Source organism: Ovis aries, chromosome 13 (genome assembly GCF_016772045.2).
Source record: "Ovis aries strain OAR_USU_Benz2616 breed Rambouillet chromosome 13, ARS-UI_Ramb_v3.0, whole genome shotgun sequence".
NCBI classification, from domain to species: domain Eukaryota; kingdom Metazoa; phylum Chordata; class Mammalia; order Artiodactyla; family Bovidae; genus Ovis; species Ovis aries.
Window position 1 is genome coordinate 3023382 of NC_056066.1, and position 15702 is coordinate 3039083.

The 15702-nt window shown below is 39.4% G+C and overlaps 1 pseudogene; it reads left to right on the forward strand.

The window, feature by feature from the left end:
- The window catches only part of LOC132657600 (non-histone chromosomal protein HMG-14-like), a 31061-nt pseudogene extending 16159 nt beyond the window's left edge, over positions 1–14902 (forward strand).
- The last annotated feature ends 800 nt before the right edge of the window (positions 14903–15702 follow it).

The window sequence follows — 15702 nt, forward strand, 5'->3', positions numbered from 1 at the left end:
AATTCTCCATTACATAGTTCCAACTTTACACACAGATGTGAAGGGGGCAACTTATCTGGTGGGATGTGGGCTGCACAGCCAGACCACCTCTTTAACTGTCAAACTCTTACCCCTAACAACTTGCAAGGGATTGACAATGATAGAAGCATTGTTTTGTGATAACGGTTTTTTTAATTCTAAGAAAATTCAATTGTCATGCAAACATCATGGAAGAGGTACACAGTATGTTTCTTTTTGTTTTTAAATCTTAATTCATTCAGCTACATGTATAAAGGGTCCATGCACAATCTTTCGATACCTGGGGAGCTTCTACACTCTGTTGTGCTAACATTCATCGGGAATGGGCTTCAGCGATACCACACAAAATTGCTCCTGTAGTCCTTGCCGTTTGCCCTAGAGTTCTCTTTTCTCTCAAGTGTCCCAGATGTAAAGGATTAGGGTCAATGGTAACGATTTGATAAGAAAGGGAACCGGAAGTGCTTTACACTTTGAGTACATACCTTTTGAGATCTGCCTTCACCACACCCCTCTTACAGCTGCCATCAGAAAACTTGCTAGCCCTGCAGGGCACTGGATTTGCAAACCCTGCCAGGTTTCTGCACCTCCCTTTTGGCATTCGAAAAGAATGTCATAGCTCCCTCTGTGGCATCCCTTAGCCTCTATGTGAGTTTCAGTAAATTGAATTTAGTTCTGCTAAATTCTAAATACTGTTAATGAGAATTCATTTCTAAGGCGTGTTATTTACCAGCAACTCAACTACGTCTCCTTTTGACTTTATTTTCTAGAATGTTGCAACAGTCTTAAAATTTAAAAGGAACTTGAAAGTCATTGAGTGCACTTTGTGTCCAATTAAGAAATACCTTCTACAATACCTTTGAAAGATGGTTTTGTAACTTCTGCTTGTTCAGTTTTCCTGAGAGGTGCAAGGCAGCCTCTTATAATAATATCCAATAGAAATCTGAGTCCTCACATCTCCCATCTCTTTGTCTTATTTTTGCTCTAATAAGCAATCTTGAAAATAGTCAAGGAAGTACAATGATATCAATAGAATATAATGATGTCACAAATTCTAAGGAGAAAGAGGAGCTTCTCTCCTTATGAATTTTCTACTTGCTACTCACATCATTGAACAATGTTGTTCTTTTCAGGGCAAATGGACACCGTTCAAGATCATAACTCATAAGATAAATCTAGGGTTTATTGTGTACTTTAATAGAAGATTCTTAATATGTCTTTTCTGACTTCTTATATGTATCTGCTACATAGGATTTTGAAATTCTTTCCTTTGAAGTTTTCCAAAGTCTGGGAGAGTTGCCAATTTGCACTGAAGAATAGCATTATATTAGTATACCCATAACTATTAAAATATAATTCTAATGCACTGACCTGAATTCACAGTACATCAAAAATTTAATTCAACCCCAGACTGATTCTCACAGAAGTTCACTAATTTTCCAGTGGATGTTTCCAATCCACTGCTTGGAAAGTCAGATGAATCTGAGCATTTTGCAATGTTAGCAACCTTGTCAATCTTGACTCCAGAGACAGCAACACTTGGAGAAGCAAACTATGCTAATGTTTACAGAATGAAGCCACTTTTACCAGAGATAAAAAAGGTAGAGTGGGAAAGCTAGGGAAAGGGGTCCAGCTCTCCCACTTCTGGTGACACTGGGGCCAGCCCACTGAGGGCTGAGGAGGAAATCAGCTGGCATCCCACGGCTTTGTGAGCAGGTCTGGGGAGGTCTGAGTGTTAGAAGCCAAAGGTGTTTCTGGCTTTGTGGATGGCTGAGGGAGAGAAGCTCCTAGAAGGTGCAAGACAAGGAAGAAACTCAAGCCCTGGAATGTGAAACTGTTATCTCTTTTCTGTTTCTGCTGACATTTCTAGCAAATATAAACTTTCAGACCTGAGAGTCTAATTAGGATCTTAACCACACCCCTACTGGCAGTGTCTTGCGTCAAGTCACTGCTTTCCTAGGCCTCTGTTCTTCTATCTGATTAAAAAAAAAAAAAAAAAAAGAGGATATGACCCCAATGACAGAAGCCTCTTTCATTCTAAAATAACTGCAAATTTTACGGAATAAAATGAGTTAGAAATACAAAATGCGGTCAGCCAAGAGGGCAGCTGACACAGAGGATCTCTAAGCATTTCTCAAAATGCATTGCAAATACTTAGGGGATGCATGCAAAGTGGGAGCCCCCAAGAGACAAGGTGGCAATTTTCAGAACACTTATAGAATTGAGGGAAAAACTCTTAGAATAAATTTTCTTAGAGACTCAAAGTTTATCTCCATGTCTCCACCACACTACCTGCTTACAATTAAAGGCTGACATCATATGCGCACGTGCATCCCACAGGCATCAATTACTCCTGCTGCTGCTGCTGCTAAGTCGCTTCAGTCGTGTTCGACTCTGCGCGACCCCATAGACTGCAGCCCACCAGGCTCCCCCGTCCTTGGGATTCTCCAGGCAAGAACACTGGAGTGGGTTGCCATTTCCTTCTCCAATGCATGAAAGTGAAAAGTGAAAGTGAAGTCGCTCAGTCATGTCCGACTCTTAGCGACCCCATGGACTGCAGCCTACCAGGCTCCTCTGCCCATGGGATTTTCCATGCAAGAGTACTGGAGTGGTGCCATTGCCTTCTCCCTCAATTACTCCTAATTATTAATTAATTCAGATAGACCATCCAGACTTCTAAACCTGTACATTTTTATTGTATCTGCTGGCAAGTCACTTCTTTTGAACACAGATTACTTTTCCTGCAGGATCTCAATTTGTTCATTCATAAAATGAAAATGTTATAAATAATATCAATAGCCTTACATGGGCTATTTTGCTGTTGTAAGGGTTTATTAAATAGATGCTGCTTGCCACTCACTGTAGGAAGTGGCTTGTCAAAACAAAGAAACATAATTCATAGACTTAGACTTAAAGGGTTTCGATTAGGTCTCAATTTGAAAAGATCCATGAACCAGACATGAATTCAAAGCTTCAGTAAAAGTAATCAACTAGTTAAACAAATAAAATTTACTACTTTTCAAAAGTTAAAATTTCAATAAAAACTGTTTGCCAATTTAATTTTACTGATTTTTAATAGCCTGTGTTTTTAATGAGTAAACTAATCCAGTTTATCTAACTGATTTGCATTTTAAGTAATCTTTGTGCCTTAGAAAACAGACTTGGCAAACTGTAAATGGATTATTTGGCAATAAGTCTTGAATATAGCACCAAAAGCAAAGCAAAACTTTTAAAGAAAAAAGAAACCAAACTATATCAAAATTAAAATTTTCCATGCATCAAGGAACACAATGAACAGGTTGAAAAAAATAGCTCATGAGATGCAAGGATATATTTATAAATCATGTTATAATTATAAAGGGTTAATATCCAAAATATTTAAAGAACTATAACTCAACAATAAAACAACCTAATGATAAAAATAGCCAAAAGACTTGAATAGACATTTCTCCAAAGAAGATATACAAATGGTCAATAGCATATGAAAAGAGTCTTAACATCACTAATTATTAAGGAGATAAAAATAAAAACCACAATGAGATACATCTCAATCTCATTAGGATGGCTACTATTAAAACTCAGAAAATAAGTGTTAGTGAGGATGTGGAGGAACTGGACCTGTTGTGCACTGTTGGTGGAAATGTAAAATGATACAGGCTGTATAGAAAACAATATGGTAATTCCTTATAGAATTAAAAATGGAATTATTGTATAACCGAACAATTCCAGTTTTAGGTATATCTATATGAATTGAAAGCAGAGTCTCAAAGAGATATTTGTACATCTGTAGCACAGAGTCGAACACAACTGAAGCGACTTAGCAGCAGCAGCAGCATTACTTATAGTAGCTAAAGGATACGGGCAACCCAAGTGGCCTTTGACAGATGAATGAATAAACAAAATGTGGTATATCTATACCATAGAATATTATTTAGTAATTTAAAAAGGATAGAAATTCTGACACATGCTACAATATAGATGAACCTTAAGGATATCATTTTATGTAAAATAAACCAGTCACAAAGGACAAGTAGTGTGCAACTCTACTTATATGAGGTGTATGGAACTATCAAGTTCATAGAGACAAAAAGAATGGTGGTTGCCAGGGACACGGGAGAGGAAGTAGTGGAGTCACTACTTAATGGGTACAGCATTTCACTTTTTCATAATGAAAAGAGTTCTGTGGATTTGATATTTCTATTTAGCTTCTAAATCAATTTATATAGAATACATAGAACAGTGAATAAATTAAAGCAGAGTATTTTTGCTGTTGTTTCTTTGTTTTTGTTTTTGGGCCTGGCTATAAAATCTAGTCTGCAGGGAATAATGCGCTTCATGGAGGATTTTGTATAAGTAAAAGATCCAGATTGTTTGGCTTTTGAAAAATTACTTAAAGCACGTGTGTTCTCAATCACAGCATCTTCCACTGTGTTAATTTACCCAATTTAATTTGTCTTTACTTAGTAGCCAGGTGTCATTAAGAACAAAAGTTTTCATTTCTTGCTAGATAGCCATAGCATTCTTGTGTTAATTGCTCTTAGACATCACTGACAGAAATGGATTATGATAAAAATATCAGTTAGCTAGTTATTTAAGTTTGGGGTTTTTTGGCTGAGCCATGATACTTGGGGGATCTTGAACCTGGGCCTCAGCAGTGAAAGCGCTGAGTTTTAACCACTGGACTGACAAAGAACTCTCCTAAATTTCATTTTAATAATATAGTACACAATACTTGTTTGAAAATTCCCATTTTATAATATCATTTTGATAAAAAAGATAATATACTAATTTTTCTCATTTTTATTATTTGTGGTAATTATCCCAGTATATGTGTGCACGTGTGCTAAGTCGCTTCAGTCGTGTCCAACTCTTTGTGACCCTATGGACTATAGCCCTCCAGGATCCTCGGTCCATGGGGATTCTCCAGGCAAGAATACTGAAGTGGGTTGCCCTGCCCTCCTGCAGGGGATCTTCCTGACCCAGGGATCGAACCCGCATCTCTTATGTCTCCTGCATTGGCAGGCGGGTTCTTTACTACTAGTGCCACCTGGGAAGCCCCATCCCAGTATATAACTCAGGGCTGAAAATTCCAGCAAGTAGTACTCTTAAGCACCCTTCAAAAACTCAGCTGGTAGAGCGGAGAACTGTAGATTTGATGCAGGTGGGCATCCTTAGGTCACTGGTCCTCCTCCTGCTTGAAGGAGGTACCTCAGTTGCTTGGGGCCTCCCAGGTGGCACTTGTGGTAAAGTGCCAATGAAGGAGACTCAGGTTCAGTCCCTGAGTCAGGAAGATCCCTTGGAGGAGGGCATGGTCTGTATTCTCTAGTATTCTTGCCTGGAGAATCCTGGCAGGCTACAGTCATAGCGTCACAAAGAGTCAGACAAAACTGAAGCCATCCAGCATGCATGCACCTGCAATCCTTATTTGGGCTTCCCTGATGGTTCAGACAGTAAAGAATCTGCCTGCAATGTGGGAGACCCAGGTTTGACCCCTGGGTTGGGAAGATCCAGAGAAGGAAATAGTAACCCACTCCAGTATTCTTGCCTAGGAAATTCTATGAACAGAGGAGCTCGGCAAGCACCAGTTCACAGAGTCGCAAAGAATTAGACACAACTGAGCAAATAACACACACAGCACTCTTAATGTATTTAAAGATTGCCAGAATTCCCTGTTTCACTGTATACGTGAAGGGCTTTCTGAATAAGAAAAAATGATGCAAACATTCTGGATTATTTTTTCAATCTCAAGTTTTGATCTCTAGAAGTTTTACTAATTAACATCACTATGAAAGACTATAATTTCATGTCATTGTTAGCCTTGAGAAATTTTAAAAAATGCAAATCACAGATATCTTTTAAAATAAGATTCATGTTCTGAAATAGGCCTGACAAATTTAGAAAAAATATATTTGGAAAGACTTTTTATTCCTAAAGGATATACTCTTTATAGCTAGTTTTATTTAACTGCAGAGGGCTTATCCTATGATTAAAAGAAATAATATAGACATAACTTCCATGGAATCCTGAGACTGTTTATATGCTCACAAAGTCTCAGATATGTAAATGACTCATTCAAAGAACAATTCTGAGAAATAGACATATTTATAGTAAGGAAATCTATCAGTAGCTACGTAAAATTCATTGTGAAGTTGTACTGTGTGTGTCAGTCACTCAGTCTTGTCCGACTCTTTGCAACCCCATGGACTATAGCTCACCAGGCTCCTCTGTCCATTGAATTTTCCAGGCAAGAATACTGGAGTGGGTTGCCATTTCCTTTTTCAATGGATCTTCTCAACCCAGGGATCAAACCAGATCTGCCACATTACAGGCAGATTCTTTACTGTCTGAGCCACCAGAGATTATAAACACCAATATATGAGCAAATATTAATTTTCTCCATTTTTTTTTAAATCTGAAAAGTATAGGTTCTTGCAAAGTTCATAAATTGCTATGTAAGCATATTCAGTATTCCCAGAGTTAAGACAAACTCAGTGGAAATGCTGACATCAGGGCATAAACAACACATTATAAAATGCCCCAAATGAATTGCTGCTCGATAGATTTTGTCCCTTTTTTTTTTTTGCCACTCATTTATTTTTTTTTAATTTAAGGATATTTGCTTTACAGAATTTTGTGGTTTTCTGTCATACATCAACAAGAATCAGCCATCAATACACCTATGTCCCCTCCCTCCCAAAACTCCTCCCATCTCCCTCCCCACCGCGCCCTTCTAGATTGTTACAAAACCCCTGTTAGAGTTACCTGAGTCATACAGCAAATGCCCGTTTTGTGTTAACAGTCTTCCTTTCATTGAAGAATGCTCAAGTCTCTGAAAAAGCCTAGGGTACATCAAGTAGAAGACCTGCATGCAAATGAGTTAAATTCCTAGTAACATATCAATTGCTAAAGCATTTCATTCCTTAAATCCTTCAGGCTCTTTGCACTCTACTTTACAGCTCCTCCCATCAGAAAGTGGCTGCATCTCTTTTCCTGCCTCTTGAATCTGGGCTAGCCTTACTCTTGGTTAGACCAAGAGAACTTGTCAGAAGTGAGACTGAGTTAGTTACCAGCCACATGTGAAGGGAGCTTGCACTTTGCTCTCTTGGAGTCCTACCAGAACCTTGGGAATAAGCTCCAGCCAGACTGTTGGAAGATGAGAGCACATGTACAACTGAGGCCATGCTGGACCACGCTAAAGCCAGCCAGCCAGCCCCCAAACATGAAATGATGCCCAGGGTCCCCCCAACATCAGCAGTGCTGCCTACTAGACCCACGCCAGCCTGCTGAGACCATGAGACCCACCTAGTTTTAAACTTTCAAGTGGCAACACCTTATTCTTAGTCACTACTTTTGGGCTGTGAAGAAGGCTGAGCACCGAAGAATTGATGTGTTTGAACTGTGGTGTTGGAGAAGACTCTTGAGGGTCCCTTGTACTGCAAGGAGATCCAACCAGTCCATCCTGAAGGAGATCAACCCTGGGATTTCTTTGGAAGGAATGATGCTAAAGCTGAAGCTCCAGTACTTTGGACACCTCATGTGAAGAGTTGACTCAGTGGAAAAGACTCTGATGCTGAGAGAAATTGGGGGCAGGAGGAGAAGGGGACGACCCAGGATGAGATGGCTGGATGGCATCATGGACTCGATGGACGTGAGTCTGAGTGAACTCCGGGAGATGGTGATGGACAGGGAGGCCTGGCATGCTGCGATTCATGGGGTCGCAAAGAGTTGGACACGACTGACCAACTGAACTGAACTTTTGGGCAGCTCTAACTCATGTTGAGATTGCAGTTTTTTTTTTGAAGATCTTAGACTTTTTGGTTTTGTTTTATTGTTTTTCTGCAGGCATTTTTTCATGCTAGATTTAGCTCAGACTCACATGGGCCTTTAGTTTCAGGAGAACTCATTGGCTTGAGTATGTCTTCACAGGTACTCCTGTGTAGTGTGTTTTCATCCTATACCTTAGGCTGCCGGAAGACTGATTGTGTACTACAGGCAAAGAAGTAGCTAAATAATTTTGAAAAGTAGAGTTTAAATCTTTAAAAATCTGCAAAATGAATATTACTTTGCAGATTTAAAGGTTGATTTGATTGGATTCACAGTATTGAAAGCAGAAAAGATGTCAAGATGAGAGAGTTAAATCTAAACATAATTTTCTTTTAAAATGTCAATACATACATTAAAGTTAGAATAAAAAATGGCAAGTTGGGTAAACAGCAACAAACATGTTTGAATAAAATGCAAATAATGTAAAGAAGGACTGAAAGGGTAAATTTTTAAAGGATGAACAAGTCCATATCAAAAAATTAACAGAAAGTTGAAGATGTGATACTAATAATGGAGAAGTTCAGATTTAAGGAAGAGAAGCTTAAAAAGGAAAAAACACATAAGTCCAATTTATAGCAAAAATTTAAATAATAAGATAGCAAAAATGTTAAATAGTAACTATCATAACAAAAAATAAATCATGAACTGTAAGAAATGCTAGGAAACAAAATGGATGTAGATACCTAAGAATTTGAAGTTCTGAACAAAATAATCCAAGCAAAAGTGTAAAAACATAGTAAATGCTATACTTTATTTATTTAGTTATTAATCACTCACAGTTCCAAAATGTTTTCCATGTATTAAAAGAAAAAGTAGAAATAGAACAGACAACATTCTAAATGTGCACACACACATGAAGTCAAAGTAAAAAATAATAACTGAAATCAAGGTAAAAAACAGCAACAATCTAGGAGATTTTAATTTTCTGTGCATTTTACATCTGGAATCAAAGAAGTGATCAAAATTGTAAATTCAGAGTATTTAGGAAGTTTTTAATAATGAAAACAATAAACATTAAAACTTAAAAGCAGAGAAAAATATGCAGTCTTACATACTACGTGTGTGTGCTAAGTTGCTTCAGTTGTGTCTAACTCTTTGAGAGCCTGTGGACTGCAGCCTACCAGGCTCCTCTGTCTATGGGATTCTCCAAGCAAGAATAGTGGAGTGGGTTTCCATGCCCTCCTCCAGGGGATCTTCTCAACTCAGGAATCGAACCTATGTTGCTGATGTCTCCTGCATTGGCAGGTGGGTATTTTACCATTAGCACCACCTGGGACGTCCATAGGAAATAACAAAATAGACAGATTAACTCCTAAAGACCAAAAGGTAGAAAATAATAACAAAATAAATTTAAGAAAAGGCAGAAAACAAGCTAAAAGGAAAATTCTTATCAAGAAAACAGGAAAAAATAAGTGGATGAATCAATTGAAAAGCAAGTAAGTAGGGGCAAAATAAGAATGAACACAGCAAGTAACTTCTTGATGAACCTAATTAGCAAAGGAAGAAACACAATATTATAATATGAGAATAGAGAATCAAAAACAGAGAGGAACTTAAAACTATCCAAAGAAAGTACTTTGCAAACTGCAAACAAACTTGAGAATTTTAGTGGTCCTGATTGTTGTCTTGAAAAATAAAATCAATCACAAGACTAACTCCAGTCAGAGAATACAGCACATTTATCCATTAGTTTACCTGGAAGGAATCATAAAAAGCTAATAGCAATATTTACCCTTTGGGGAAAGAGATTTGTAGGGGAAGGAGAGAAATTCATTTTTCCTTTCATCTCTTTTTGAACTGTCTGAATTTTCTAGTCATACCTGTATTTCATTTTCCTTAACTTGATGGGTTCACTGGGGAATGAAATTATGTAATTCTTTGTATTAATGCAAATGGCAAAATAAATAAATAAAGGATAAAAGAGACAGCTGCAGGTAAGGAGCACAGTTTTGAAATGGAGGAGTCAAGAGAGTGTGGTGGTTGGTGGAGACACCTGATTCTGGGCAAGTTTCATCTGGAAGAAAGGAACGGGCCAAGAAGTCCTGTCTAATGGAAGAAGCTACCAGGGGCTCTGCAGTCAAGCGAAGGCAGAGAACAAGGGGAGAGCCCGTAACAGGGCACCTGCATGAAAACAGGCCCATGGTTGGGCCTAAAGCCCCGCAGAGTGTTTGTACCAGGGTTATCTTTGTTGCCTCATCTCTCAGTATCATTTCCCAGGGATTCCATTTGCCACCACTCAGAATCTCTTGTAGTTATAAAATGCATTGTGCTTGTTTATTTGGTTTTCAATATTTGCTTAGCTACTTTAGAAAAAATATCCAATTGGGAGCTGTTTAACATATCTGACTATAAACATGTTTTGACATGGTGCTCACTATGTACAGACACACATAACACATCAACAGAATTGTTACCGAGGAGGACCCCTTTGTTCCTTCTACAACAGATTAGAAGGGCCAGATTCCTCACCCAGAAGAGTTAGTTGAAATACAATTTGTCTTATTACTTCTATTTGAAAATACATTTTAAGCAAGCCAAATAGATATCATATGGCCTGTCAGTAACTTGACATTGAAGAACAATATATGATTTGTATCTTGTTTCTAGTTTTCGCACAATGATGTTAATTCCTCCCTGACTTTACCTTTGCTGTTTGTCATGGGTGGGACATTTATTTATTCATTTTCTTTCTTCTTTTCCACTTGGTACACTCCAAACTAGGTTAAAACTAAAACAAACAACCAGTTAAATTTCAACTAAAATACCTCCATTTAAGTGAAGGTTTTCCCAGTAACCCCAGGAAAATAAATCTCTGTCACTATGAGTTCATATTGTTTTGTTCGTACCCCTGAACATACCACTAATTTTATATTGTGGCTATACCCTTGTCTCCTCCCATTAAACCACAGGCTCTTCAAGAGTCAGGTCCTGGAATCTGCAGCCTCTAGAACTTCTATGGCATTTATCTTAAAAATAAATGCCTTAGAAGTTAAATACTTAAGTAGTTGTAGGTCAAACTGGAATTTATTCACATTGTAAACTTTCATCCATATGTTCAATTTTGGATTGCAGTAATGAAAATGGTACCTGGCTTTGCTAGGGCTACCCTAAATTTTAGTCAATTAAAATACTTTACTACATTAAATAATTACATCAATGTAATGATCTTTTTAAAGGGGATAAATATTCTCTGTTAGAACTGAGGCTTCCCTGGTGGCTGAGACAGTAAGAATCTGCCCCACAATGTGGGAAACCTGGGTTTGATCTGTGGATTGGGAAGATCCCCTGGAGAAGGGAATGGCAGCCCACTCCAGTGTTCTTATCTGGAGATTTCCATGGGTAGAGGAGCCTGGTGGGCTACAGTCCATGGGGTGGCAAAAAGTTGGACACGACTCAGCAAGTAACTTTTTTCATTATCTATTAGAAGCTTTAATTGGATTTTCCCACTTTGTTTTATTGAAGAGAGCCACAGTTTTAAACATGCCAGTGCGTGCTTTGCTTTATTTAGTGTGTGGATATATATGACTGTATTTGTGTTCCAAACAAGTACTAAAAACAAAACACAACAAACAAACAAACAAAAGAGAAATATTTAATTTTGGAAAAGAATAAATAACATCACCCCAAAGTGATCTCTTTGTCACAATAACTAAAGCAGCTTTCCTTGATGTCCAATAAGAATAAGAAATACCATACAAGTACACTATATTTAAAACAATGGGGTTGAGAACAAGGTGGAGGAGTGGGTGATGCAGAGGTGGAGTCAGCTCTCTCCACGGATACACCAGGAGCACACCTGCAGACACAGAAGTGCATGCAGAACACCAGCTGAGAGCAGACAGGAGCACCTGACCAGCGGAAAAGAATATATAGAACCACGCAAAACTTGGTAGGATGAAGGAACTAGCGGGGAAAACAGGAGTGTTACTAGGACTGGACCTGCTCTCGGCAGGTGGGGGAACTGAAGCAAGGGTCTGATCCCCACATCAGGGCAATCGTCTGACTCAGAGGAGAAACATTTAAGGCTGAGAGTGAAACAGCTGATCGGTGGCAACCTAAATGAAATGAGATTGAGACAGTCCTTGCCACAGCCATACATACCCAGAACAGGGACACCGGTCTCCTAGTAGGTGAAGTGGCTGGGAGCTGAAGTTTCGGGATTGTGGAGCAATCCCAGGGCAAGGGCTGCTGTTTACTGCAGAAAGATGGAATGAGGGAACATGAGGGAGAAGACTGAGGTGGGGAATGCCTGTGGAGGACAGCCAGGCAGCCATGGAAGCAAGGTGATACTGCTGAGTCATGTGTAGGGGGTGGAGCCATCACCATAGCCTCTCTTCCCCCACGAGCCAGTATCAGCAGCTGAACAATAGGAGACTGGCCGATAAAGTGCCTGATACACTGACCTACAGAGTAGGACCCTACCTAGGGTACTCCTTTAAGTGCCTAATGTGCGGATCTAAAGACTAGGACCCCCAGCAGGACCCCAGGCAAAGGAGCCCTCTAAATGCCTGAATGGGCAGAGCTACAGAGAAAGACTAGGCAAAGAGGCCTTCTGATCACCAGCTTCCAGAGGCTTGACAAAAGACTTTGACAGGGTCATAACTCCAGTGGCTGAGCCAGTCCGTGTCCCTGCACACTTGGCACAACCAGGGTCCCTGTGACTCAAGCAGCTGTGCCACCTTCACACTCAACCCTCACTGGGGAAGAGCTGCCACAGGCAAAAAAAGAGTCTTGTGTCTATACATGCATGGTCGCTTAGGTCATTTCCAACTCTTTGCAACCCTGTGGACTGTGGCCTGCAGTCATCTCTATCAGGGGGTGGGGGGGCGGTGGGGGGAGTGGTTCTCCAGGCAAGAATACTGGAGTGTGTTGGCCAATACTGGTTGCCATAACCTTCTAGAACACTGTATTTCCTGTTGCCCTAGCTGCCAACTCCCCTGAGTGCCTGGTGCTGCCAGAAACCCTGAGACGCAAGCAGCTGCACCACCTCCACAACTGGCCTTCACAGGGGCAAACCCAAGTGCTCCAGGGCAGCCTCGGGAGCAAACCCCAGTGGACGACCCACATGAAGAGGTGGAAATAAAACCACAGTGGAAACCCAGGGGCAGTGTGGCTAAGGAAGAAGACCTAAAACCTTCCCACCAGCTGTACAAGCTGCAGATTAAATCCACACAATCAACTAGTCAGACTCTGTGTTGCACAGAATATATAAAAGGTCATTGAGAGCGCCCACAAAAGAAAATGCACTGGTTCTGATAGCTGTGGACATTGGAGGCAAGAACACACAGGATTATGACCAGATTAGAATTTGAGCTGCCCTCACAGTAGGTTCAGAGACCAGCACCGTATTGGAGGGCATCCTAGGGAGGTGAGGTGGACTGTGACTCCAGGCAAGGGAAAGGATTCCTGACAGCAATGACTTAAGAAAAACACTTATTATTCTTATGATTTGACTTCTTCTGCAGATTCTTTTAATTTTTTTTTCCTTTTTTTTCTTCCCTGCCCCCTTGTTGTATTTGTTGATTTTACTGGCACTATGAATCTAATTAAGTTTTGAGGGTTTTTTTTTAAATCATATTTTTTTATGTTGTTATAAACCTCTACCTCTTACAGTTCTGTGGAGTTTTCCTTCTGTTTCTTTCCTCTTCCTTTCCGCCCCCCCACCCCCCGCCTTTCCTCATTTTTTAAAATTTTTAAAAATCTATTATTAATTTTTCTACAATTATTCCTTTGTTTTTCCTACTGTTCTTTTCCCCTTGAACTTAACCTTTAATGTATATGAATCTTTTTTATCTACCTCTATTTAGCTTTGCATATCTGTTCTTTCTTTACTTTCCTCTCAACATATTTGTTAGTTGTGTTTTCATTGTTTTATTCCCCAGTTGCCATCTTGCTTTAGTTTTGTTTTCCAGTTTGTGCTTTAGTTAGTTTTGTTCTAAACCAGTAGATATAATTTTTGGTTTCCTTTGTTCACTGGGTCAACCTATTGTACTTTATTTTTGTTGGACTGTTTTGATTTTGCTTATTGATATATATGTATATATCCATTATTTTAATTATTATTTGCCTGATTTTGTAACTGCTATTTGTTTGGGATTCATCTTTGGTTTCTCATTTTGGGTATGTGTTTTAATCTTACTTAAAGCCATAGCAAACCACTTGTGGAATCTTCCTTCTTGACCAGAGATCAAGCCCTGAGCCTGTGGAGTGGAAACACTGACTCCAAGACCTTAGAATACCAGGGAACTTACCCTGCTGCTGCTGCTGCTGCTGCTGCTGCTAAGTCACTTTAGTCGTGTCCAAATCTGTGTGACCCCATAGACAGCAGCCCACCAGGCTCCCCTGTCCCTGGGATTCTCCTGGCAAGAACACTGGAGTGGGTTTCCATTTCCTTCTCCAATGCATGAAAGTGAAAATTGAAAGGGAAGTCGCTCAGCCGTGTCCAACTCTTCGCGACCCCATGGACTGCAGCCTACCAGGCTCCTCCATCCATGGGATATTCTAGGCAAGAGTACTGGAGTGGGGTGCCATTGAACTTACCCTAGGGAGCATCAAATAGTGAGAACTCACATAAAGGAAGCCACTTGAATACAAGACCCGGCATCACCCAACCACCAGTAAGTAGCACCCTGTGCAGGTCACCTCATCCAAACAACAAACAAAACAAAAATACAAACCCAATAATCAGCAGACTGGATTACCACCTCACTCAGCCTTGCCCATCAGAGGAGGGGAAAAAACTCAGCATAAATCACACCCTATATGAAGCTTAAACAAACCACTGCACCAACCATAGGGGGACAGAAACCAAAAGGAAGAAAGAATTCAACCTTGAAGCCTGTGAAAAGGAGACCTCAAACACAATGAGTTAACAACAAAAAAAAAGTAATGAAAAGGCAGAGAAATACTGCACAAATGAAGGAATTAGATAGAAACCCAGAAGTCCAAGCAAATGAAGAGGAAATAGGCAACTTACCTAAAAAAGTAATTCAAAATAATGATAGTAAAGATGATCAAAAACTTCAAAAACAAAATGGGGAAAATGCAAGAATCAATTAACAAAGACATAGAAGAATTAAAAAATAAACATACAGAGACAAACAGAAGAATTACTGAAATTAAAAATACTCTAGAAGGAATCAATAGCAGAATATCTGAAGCAGAAGAGCAAATCAGTGAACTGGAAGATAAAATGGTGGAAATAACTTCCAGAGAGCAGAACAACTTAAAAAGAATGAGAAGAACTGAAGATAATCTCAGAAAACTCTGGGCCAATATCAAACACACCAACATTTGAATTATAGGGGTCCCAGAAGAAGAAGAGAACAAGAAAGGGTATGAGAAATTTTTGAAGAGATTGTAGTTTAAAATTTCCCTAACATGGAAAAGAAAATAGTCAATCAAGTCCAAAAGGCACAGAGTCCCATACAGGATAAACCCAAGGAGAAACATGCCAAAGACACCTACTAATAAAACTAACAAAGTTTAAACACAAAGAAAGAATATTAAAAGCACCAAGGGAAAAGCAACAAGTAACATACAAGGCAATCCCCATACGTTTAACAGCTGATCTTTCAGCAGAAACTGCTGGCCAGAAGAGAATGGCAGGATGTATTTAAAGTACTGAAAGGGAAAAATCTACAACCAAGGTTACTCTACCCGGCAAGGATCTCATTCAAAATTGATGGAGAAATCAAAAGCTTTTCAGACCAGGAAAAGTTAAGAGAATTCAGTACCACCAAACCAGCTTTGCAACAAATGTTAAAGGGATTTATATAGTCAAGAAATACAAGAGAAGAAAAACAATCTACAAAATCAAAGCTCAAACAATTAAGAAAATGGCAATAGGAACATACAAATCTA